The sequence below is a fragment of the Carlito syrichta genome, unplaced genomic scaffold, assembly GCF_000164805.1.
Source record: "Carlito syrichta isolate Samal-C Ts95f unplaced genomic scaffold, Tarsius_syrichta-2.0.1 Scaffold301866, whole genome shotgun sequence".
Lineage (NCBI taxonomy): Eukaryota > Metazoa > Chordata > Mammalia > Primates > Tarsiidae > Carlito > Carlito syrichta.
In genome coordinates this window covers 451,338-460,601 of record NW_007245962.1, presented here as the reverse complement: position 1 = coordinate 460,601, position 9,264 = coordinate 451,338, and the positions used below count along the sequence as shown (strand labels likewise).

At 40.0% G+C, this 9,264-nt stretch overlaps 1 protein-coding gene across 2 annotated transcripts in view; it reads left to right on the top strand.

Moving 5' to 3' along the window:
• Positions 1-9,264, top strand: part of CTNND1 (catenin delta 1) — a 102,400-nt gene that overhangs the window by 43,963 nt on the left and 49,173 nt on the right. Inside the window, exon 1 of one of the 2 annotated variants that reach the window (XM_008055486.2) lies at positions 1,877-2,057. The exons of the other annotated variant lie outside the window; for it this stretch is intronic. The gene's annotated coding sequence lies outside the window, so the exon portion shown is untranslated. Of the gene's footprint in view, positions 1-1,876; positions 2,058-9,264 lie in introns of those variants that run through there. 2 annotated transcript variants of the gene reach the window in all.

Genomic DNA, 9,264 nt, shown 5'->3' with positions numbered 1-9,264 from the left:
TTTTTTGATTTATTGTAGAGATGAGGTCTTGCTGCCCAGGCGTGTCTCGAACCCGCGGGCACAGGCAATCCACTCACCTCAGCCTCCCAAAGGCGTGGGATTACAGTCTGAGCCACCGGCCCGGCTAATAGTTCACTCTTAATGAGTTTATATTATATGGTCATATGTTATTTTAAGAACTTTATGTGCATTTTAATTCTCACAATAGTCTTGTGAGAGAGAGATTTATCTCCATCTCAGTTAAGGAAACTGAGGCTCAGAAAGATTATTTAATTTGGCCAGGGTCACATAGCTAATATTTGAGTAAGCGTACTTACAGAGGTGGGGTTTGAAGCCAGACATTCTGACTACAGAACCTATACTCTTAAGCACTTTTCTAGATTATAAAAACTTTATGAAGATTCTTTTTTTTTTGAGTTGGAGTCTCACTCTGTCGCCCAGACTGGAGTGCAGTTGGCCGCTCCTGGTCATCGCAGCCTCCACCTGCTGGGCTCCGGTGATCCTTCCGCCTCAGCCTTCCATAGCTGGAACTACAGGCGTGCGCTACCACACCTGGCTAATTTTTTGATTTATTGTAGAAATGAGGTCTCACCAAGTTGCCCAGGTGGGTCTCGAACCCGCTGACTCAGGCAATTCACTCATCTCAGCCTCCCAAGGTGAGAAATTATAGGCTGATCCACCAAGCCCGGTTTACGAAGATTCTTTTGGCAGCAGTCTACAGGATAGGCTTTAGATTTTTAGTAAGAATGAAAAAGAAAATCTTTGATTCATCATTATCTTCATTTTAGAAATCAGTGAATAACCACAAAATACTAGTCTTTGTCAGGCATGTAAAAAAAAAAATCCACCCTTCCTTCATGGTCTAACAGTCTAAGAACATATTAAAATATTTTTTAACACAGAAGACTACCCTGATAATCTTTTATTTGGTCAGATGTAAAAAAGAGGATGTATGAACTAGATCATCTTTAGCTTGAAATACACAAATCAATCAAAATTTTTTTGATGTGAGATTTACTTTTCCTTATCTGTGATCTTATCCCTTCTAAATACACTGCTTGTTTATTAGATTATATTTCCTGTCCTCCACAAACCATTATTTTGATTTGGGGACAAATGAGAAGGCAATGATTTTCCTCATCAATCCAATGGATTCCACTTGCTTCTAGTAGAGAGTACATACTCTAACAACTGTTAACAAGTCTAGGCATTTCTTTTTTTTTTTTAAATTAGCGCTAATGCAATTAAACCAAAACAGTAAAATTGAGTTTACCTCAGATATCTCCTACCATCCCAATCAACACACACTAGTCCTATTTTTAGGATTTTTCTCTCCTTCTCTTCCCGTCTTCCTTTGGGAAGACGCTTTGGGGTAGAAAACAAAAAACCAAACAGCAGCAGGCAATAAAATCAACTCTTTTCTGTTTCCCCACTGGGATAGGATGAGAGAGGGAGCAAGAACGCATTATCAAAGAGAACTGAGGCTTAGGCATGCCCACCCCATCCCCCGCAGCTCTGCAGTAATTCCTCAGAGATTGTACAGTCTCCGCTTTAAATATAAATATAAATATATATATATGTAAAACTTCCCCCTGTCTCTTTCTCTCCTCCTCTCTCTCTTTTTTTAATTTCCTATAATAAAGTTTCCTATTGGATAAGGTCAGCTCCCTGATTTATGCCTGACTCCTATTGGAAGCTCACAGGGGCTGACATCACTTAGGACAGCGAAGGGGGTAGGGCTGCCAGATCAGTTTGTCACCACCCAGGCTCCCTTGCCTTTGGCTGGGTGCAACTTCCATTTTAGGTGTTGGATCTGAGGGGGGAAAAAAAAGAGAGAGAGAGAGAGTGAGAGAGAGAGAGAGAGAGGGAGGAGAGAGGGGGGGAGAGAGAGAGAGAGGGAGCGAGAGAGAAAGAGAAAGAAGAGCAGGAAAGATCCTGAAAGGAGGAAGAGGTGGCGAAAAAAATCAACTGCCTTGCTGGATTTGTCTTTCTCAGCACATTCGCGAAGCCTTGGGTTTCTTTCTTAAAGGAGTGGTTTTTAGAAGTCCACATTTGAGGTGTGTGCCTTTTAAAAAAATGTGTGTACTGACGGGCAAACGAGGATAAGCCAACGGTAACCAGAGGGAATTTAAAAACGGGAGAGAGTCTGTTAGCTTGTGGATGACTTTTAAGCAATTATTTTCTTTCTACTTTCAATACTTTGGGGGGGTTTGGTATTTTATTATATTAATTATATATTAACTAGAAACAAACTTCTAAGTCTCTCTAATAAAGGGAGTTAAATAGATCTAGAGGGGTAAAAGCAGTTGTGTAAACTTACATTTTGTGTGTTCTTTGATTTTATGTCTTTTTTTCTGGATTAAGCTAACATGTTTCTGTTTTCAGAGCCCAAATCAAAACTTGGTTTTTTTGGCATGTTGCGTGTGGGTTGGGAAAGGAATTTGTCCAGGTCGGAAGCTAGTTATACAGATGGTTCTTCATATGTTTCCAACTTTTTTTCCCTTTTATCATTGGATTTGTGGAAATGGAAAGTTGCAGGGAGCTTTGCAGCATAAATGGTATTTTTCCCCCCCCAGAGAGTTTGAACGGCCCGGATCGGTTTCAGCCCTGCTGTTCCTGGGTGGATCCCTCTTTTACTTTTCCAGGTGCGGTGGGTGGGAGCCTCATTCTCCTGCTAGACAGAGTCTCCTTGCTTTGCCTTATTAAAGAAAACAAATGAACCCATGTTAACTGAATTGCCATCCCTTTCTTCCTCCTAAAACTACCTTTGATGGCAAAGATTTGTGGAGATGTTGTTAAATCAGCAAACACGCTAATGTTTGGTTTATGTGCTTAGAGGTATAAGGAAATTCTAATCATGCTTTTAATTTCACCTGAATAAAGTGGCAACACATCTGAAAATATTTTCAGCTTTGTGCTCTCTGAAAGGGCCACGGGATAGAATAAGATGAGGTTTAGAAAAACCACTTGCACAACTTTCATGTTTAAAATACATTTGAGAAAACACAAGGGGAATTCTTATTTTGAAACCAACCTGAAAGTTGTTTTTGGAGGTGAGTTTTTGGTTTAATTTACCGTGAAATCAGAAATCTGTTGGAGCTGAAGGCCCATGACTGTGCTTTCATATCTTAATATCTAATCTTAAGATTTGTTTTTGTTAATACATTCTTGCAAAAGTACTGATTCTAGATGATATTAAGCCAACTTATGAGTAGCTAGTTGTGAAGGAGCCTTCTCCTTTTGAAAATGTGAATCAGTCTGAAAATTAGAGCTGGACTAGATACTGCCCTAATTGTAACAAGATGGGCCTTAATGTGTAAACTGCTCATTAGATTTAAACTGGTATGTGTCTTTAATAATCTTACTTCGTTTCTCCCCAGTTTTTTTAGACTAGACTTCCTTGAATTTTTTTTTCTAGAATGAGGTTTATTTCTTGAAAGATGATTTCATCTTTGTGAGGTGGCTTCTGGAGGAAACAACTTTGTTCCTCCTTTTAATATAATCTAGGTAAGGATTGCAGGAAATTTTTGATATCTGGATTTTAGAATTTTAACAAGTACAGTTAAAAAGAAAGAAAAAATACAGGGTATGCAGTCTGTAGAACTGTAGTTCTTGTTTAATATTTTCCAGATTCAAATGTTCTTTCTGCCTTGACTCCAGCCTAGGGAGGTTTCTTGGTGGATCTTTAGAGGGTTGGTCATGTAGCTGCCAGAGTGTCGGTTTCCCTCTCAACCTTTAGGGGGAGGGATAAGGGAATCTGAAGGAAGAGTACAAAGGCAGTTTGAAAATAGGTTCTGGATGACTGAGTGGTGGTGATTTGGGTCCAGCTTTAAAAACTGGGCTTCGTGTAGCTGCAGTGAGCATCCTAGTTAACTAGTGTCCAGGACTGTTTCCACAAACTAGGGCATTGTTTTGACTGTTGTGTCGTATAGAGCCTTTGGGGTGATAAGATGGAAGATTTGCTGTTACCTTACCTCCACTGGTTCTTTCAGGAATTATAGGAAGGGGTGTGGATTAGTAAATCTTTTGTTTCTTTTATTTTTTGTTTCGCTTCTCAGTTTGGTTTGGGGGTAAAAAATGATGACAAGTAAGTATGAGCTGTGCAGATTTTTCTTTCCTTGTTTGCCTCCTTTATACTGTTGCTTTCTTTGTTATGTGAGTAAGGTAGTGGTCTGTGTTCCAGATTGGGTGGGGGGGATCTCTTTTAGGTGGTTGGAGTTCTAGTACCTTTCTTCGAGTTCCAACATGGACAGAGAGGCTTGAACATGTTCTCTCAGCTTGTGTAAAATTAGGACTATTGGAGATCGTAAAAAAGAGAAATGCTCCAAGTAATTACAATCCAGCCTTAGGTTTACGAAGTAGTTGCTTTCTAGGGATGGGTGAGATAGGATGGATGCAAACAAATTAAGTATAGATTACTATCAATTGGAATAACAAAATTATTAGCTCCATATAATTAATTGCTTTCTATTTTGGTATCCTGTTCGTAAATGTCAAGGTCCTCCTGCCCCCCATTGTTTTATTTATTTATTTATTTTACTATGTACTAAACATTTTGCATAAACTATTTACATAATTTCCCATGAACACCTTTATTTATTTATTTTTTTAAAGGAATTTGAGCCTCAGGGAGGCTGAGGTTTGCTGAAAATCTCCCTGCCTATAAATGGTTGAGGCTGGGATTAACCCTGTCCGACTAACAACAAAGTCCATGGATTTAACCACTAATGCACTGCCATTCTCCAGAGAGCATGGTAACAACAGCTAGAACTAGAATGAGCCCTTGCTAGAGGCAGGAGTGTTTCATCTTGGTGCTGGGTCAGTACTCACTTAGATTTCCAACCCCCTCCAACTCCTCACCATCCCTGTTGGGATAATGTAAGTAAAAGATCTATTTTCCTTAAGAGCCCATGGGAGCTGGATATGCTAGAATGGATATTATTTTAATCTTCAGAACAGGAATCTTTCCTTGTGCTCACCATTACTGTGCTAATTTCTTAAACTTCCTGAAATTATCTCAAACTTTGTTGGATTATCAGTAAAATTTCTTATTTCAGAGAATTTTCAGGTATGTATTTTGGAATATTGTCAACTTGCAGGGACAGGCTTGTAGGAGATAGTTCGAATAATGAATTTATCATACTGTATTGAAATTGCCTATTCTTGTCTTTCCCTCTAGACCGAGCTGCTTGGGTGTAGGTCCTGTTTTCTCTCTCTTTTTAGCACCTGTCAGTGTCTGGTACATACTGAGGTGCTCAGTAAACCTTAGTTAAATAAGGCACTTGATGGGAATCAGTGAGGGAATGATTTGTGGGAAAAGCCTGGAAGGAAGTTGAGATAGAAAGTAAAACAACATAGATTAGTAAAATTGAAATGTCATTTTGCAACTTTTACTGTAGACTGTAGTTTCAACCTTTTATACATCTACTCCCTTAACATTTTTTAAGCAATGTTTCTGGAGATAATAGAGGATTTAAAATTTTAGCTTTTCTTTAATCCTGTTTCCTTTCTTGGCAAGCAGTTCAAAGAATAGTGTAAAAAGTAAGGATCCTGGTCACTTCGTTTCATACTATAGGCAGCTGTTAGTTTCAACCACTGAAAACCTTACGTGTAAACTGTTTTCTAAGGGAGAGGAACTGGCGCATTCTACCTAGAGCATATTAGGGCAGCAGTAGGGAGGTACTGCTCTCAGCCCTGGTTGGTAGTGAATGGTTTCTGTGCTTGCTGATGAAACATTAAGAGCTGGGGATGATAGTTTAAGAACATCAGTGTTTCAAAGGAAGTATGTTTGGGTATAATTGTATTTTTAAAAACACTGCTTCAACCTTGATACTTTAGGAGATTTTGTTCATGAAGTGTATTGGGAAGTTTATGAGTTTAAGAACCGAAATCAGTTTTCTGGGTAATTTAGAAAATAGGAACAAGAATTGTCAAGAGGAATGAACTGTAGGTAATAAGGATGTGACTACAAATTTTTTTTCAAGTTCTCTTCCCTCAGAGAAGGGTTAACTGCCACATGAAACTGAAATAGGGATTGCTTTGCCTAAAAAATGCAGCTGCCTCCAAGGTTTTTAATAGAGCATTGATGTAGCCTGGCAGGGAGATTGTAAGAAGGCAAGAACAACTGTTTCAGAGAGCTAACAAGGGGAATAGGGGTGTGGATCAATTTGCACCTACTTGTATAATGTATTTTGGGGGGAAATTTTTTCCCCATAAATTTACTTGGAATTGCATGTTGTTGATTATTAAATGTTGACTATTGAGAATAGTGCCCAAATTTACTATTTTATTCAGGGACAGTGTTCCAGTTTTCAGGACCACTTCCTCTCCAGTGAATCCTTCAGTCTGATTGGGTGCTGTGGGTAATTTTGATCAGGCCTATGTGGGGGCATTATAAAGACCCAAAGAATTTTATTATCTTGAAACCTTCTTCGCTGGTCTACAATAGGTAATTTGATCATGACTTTCACAAAACATGCCCTATAGGCCTGGTGTGCTGGCTCAGATCTGTAATCCCAGCACTTTGGGAGCCCAAGGCGAGAGGATTGCCGAAGCCCAGGAGTTTGAGACCAGCCTGGGCAACATGGCGAGACCTCAACTCTACAATAAATCAAAAAACTAGCCAGGCGTGGGGGCATGCGCTTGTAGTTCCAGCTACTTGCAAGGATGAGGTGGAAGGATCGCCTGAGCCCAACAAGTCAAGGCTGTGGTGGCCATGAGCGTGCCACTGCATTTCAGCCTGGGCAACAGAGGAAGACTCCAACTCAAAAAAAAAACCAAGACATGTCTCATTATTTGATGACAAAAGCAATTTTTAACTTTTTTTTTTTGAGTTGTAGTCTCATTCCGTTGCCCAGGCTGGAGTGCAGTAGCAACCTCATGGCCACTTCAGCCTCGACCTGCTGCCCTCAGGTGATCCTTGTGCCTTAGCCTTCCAAGTAGCTGGAACTACAGACGCACACCACCATGCCCGGCTAGTTTTTTTTGGGTGATTTATTGTAGAGACGAGGTCTCACCAAGTTACCTGGGCTGGTCTCGAACCCCTGGGCTCAGGCAGTCCTCTGGCCTCAGCCTTCCAAAGTGCTGGGATTACAGGATGAGCCACTGCACCTGGCCAATTTTTAACATTTATTTCAAACTTTCAGGAAAGTTGTAAGCAGCACAGAAATTCCTGTATAATACCTTCATTCACCTAGACATCAATTGTTAATATTTTGCCACAAATGCTTTATTACTCTATATTTTTTTATCAATATGCTGACCAAAAAGAGAATTTCTAATCTGACAGTTTCACAATATGTTGAAGCAAATCAGCATAGCATAGTGGTTAAGAGCACGGATGCTGGAGCCACACTGTTGTGTAGGAACCATGTAATCTAGGGCAAATTGCTAAATCTCTCCATGCCTTGGTCTTCTTATCTGTAAAATGGGGATAATATTAACTGTCTTATGAGATTGCTGTGACAATTAAGTGATTTAATATATGTAAGATGCATAGAATGGATGCTTTAAATGAATTCAAACTTCAGTTGTCTGTTGAAATGACCTTTAAGTTTTCTTAAAGTCTGCTATTCTGTGGTAGATGTAAATGCTTATGTTACAGAATAACTTCCTGGATGGATAAACGAACTTTTTCTTCCTGGATGGATAAACTAACTTTTTTTTTTTAAATGGAGACAGGGTCTCGCTATGCTGTCCAGGCTGGTCTTAAACTCCTGGACTCAAGCAGTCCTCCTGCCTCAACCTCCCAGAATGCTGGGATTGTAGATGTGAGACACCATGCCAGGCCTAATTTTTTTTTCCTTTTCCCAGAGTCTTACTTTATTGCCTAGACTGGACTGCAGTGGCTACCACAGCTGTGACCTACTGGGCTCAGGTGATCCTTCCACCTCAGACTTTCAAGTAGCTGAACCTACAGGTGCATGCCATCATGCCCAGCTGATTTTTTTTTGATTTATTGTAGAGATGAAGTCTTGCCAGGTTGCCCAGGCTGGTCTCAAACCAAAGTGCTGGGATTACAGGCATGAGCCACTGTGCTTGGCCTACATTTTTTTTTTTTTTAATGGGAGAAGCATATTTTTAGTAATAGCAACTTTGGGGAGTTGTGTGGTTGGGATTGTCCAAAGCAATTATGAAATGGGAATGAATATCTTTTAGTAAAATGAGGTTTAAGTAAGGGAAAGAGAAACAGGTGGCAAAATCTTGAATATCTTACGGTAATTTCTTCAGAGACTTTGATTTTAGGGACAAACGTGCAATACAAATTTCTGCCATCTTTTCATATTTACAAGAAGTAGAGTCAAGCATGCAGGGAGTATACATTTTCTTTCATTTTAGCAGAGAATGGATTAAGAAAGGTTTTGGGAGTTTGTGTGTGTATTTGTGTGTAGAGTCTCACTCTGATCTTTACCCTCTGAGTCTCACTTGTCCAACCAGGATAACATTCAATTATGAATGGTTGTACAGGAAACAATTATAAAAAAATGAAGGCAGGGTTTTATTATCTCTTTTTAAAAAATAAGCTCCCTCTTTTGTGTCCAGGAAACATCAATTCTCTATTTGCTGCCCTTATTTTTGGACATTTGCAGAACTGTGACATGTAGAAATTTTGAGTTCATGAAATGTTTCCTGTGAGAAATATGCTTTTTTTTTTTTTTTTAAGGCTTTCTATTTACTGTTGTTATTTTTAGAGATGAGAGGTCTTGCTATGCTGCCCAGGCTGGTCTCAAACTCTTGTCCTCAAGCAAGCCTCCGATCTCAGCCTCCCAAAGCACTGAGATTATAGGCAAGAGCCGCTGCACCCTGCCAGAAGTGTGCTTCTAGGGAAGGAGTCTGCTCTTATATGTGGAAAAGCCAAGCTGTGGTCTGTGGGAAATGCACATGTGTTAGATGCAGCCTTGCCTGGAAATTTATAGGTTTTTTCTTTCAGCCTGGGATTTTTCTGCTTGTTTTTCCCTTTTCTTTTTTTTTTTTTTTTGAGTTGGAGTCTCACTCCATCACCCAGGCCACTGCAGCATCGACCTGCTGGGCTCCGACAATCCTTCTGCCTCAGCCTTCGAAGTAGCCGGAGGTACAGGTGCGCACTACTGCACCCGGCTAATTTTTGATTTATTGTAGAGACAAGGGCTCTCTCGCCAAGTTGCCTGGGCTAGTCTTGAACCCGCAGACACAGGCAGTCCTCTCACCTCAACCTCCCAAAGTGCTAGAATTACAGACTGAGCCACTGAGCCCAGCCTTCACTCTCTCTCTTTTTTTTTTTTTTTT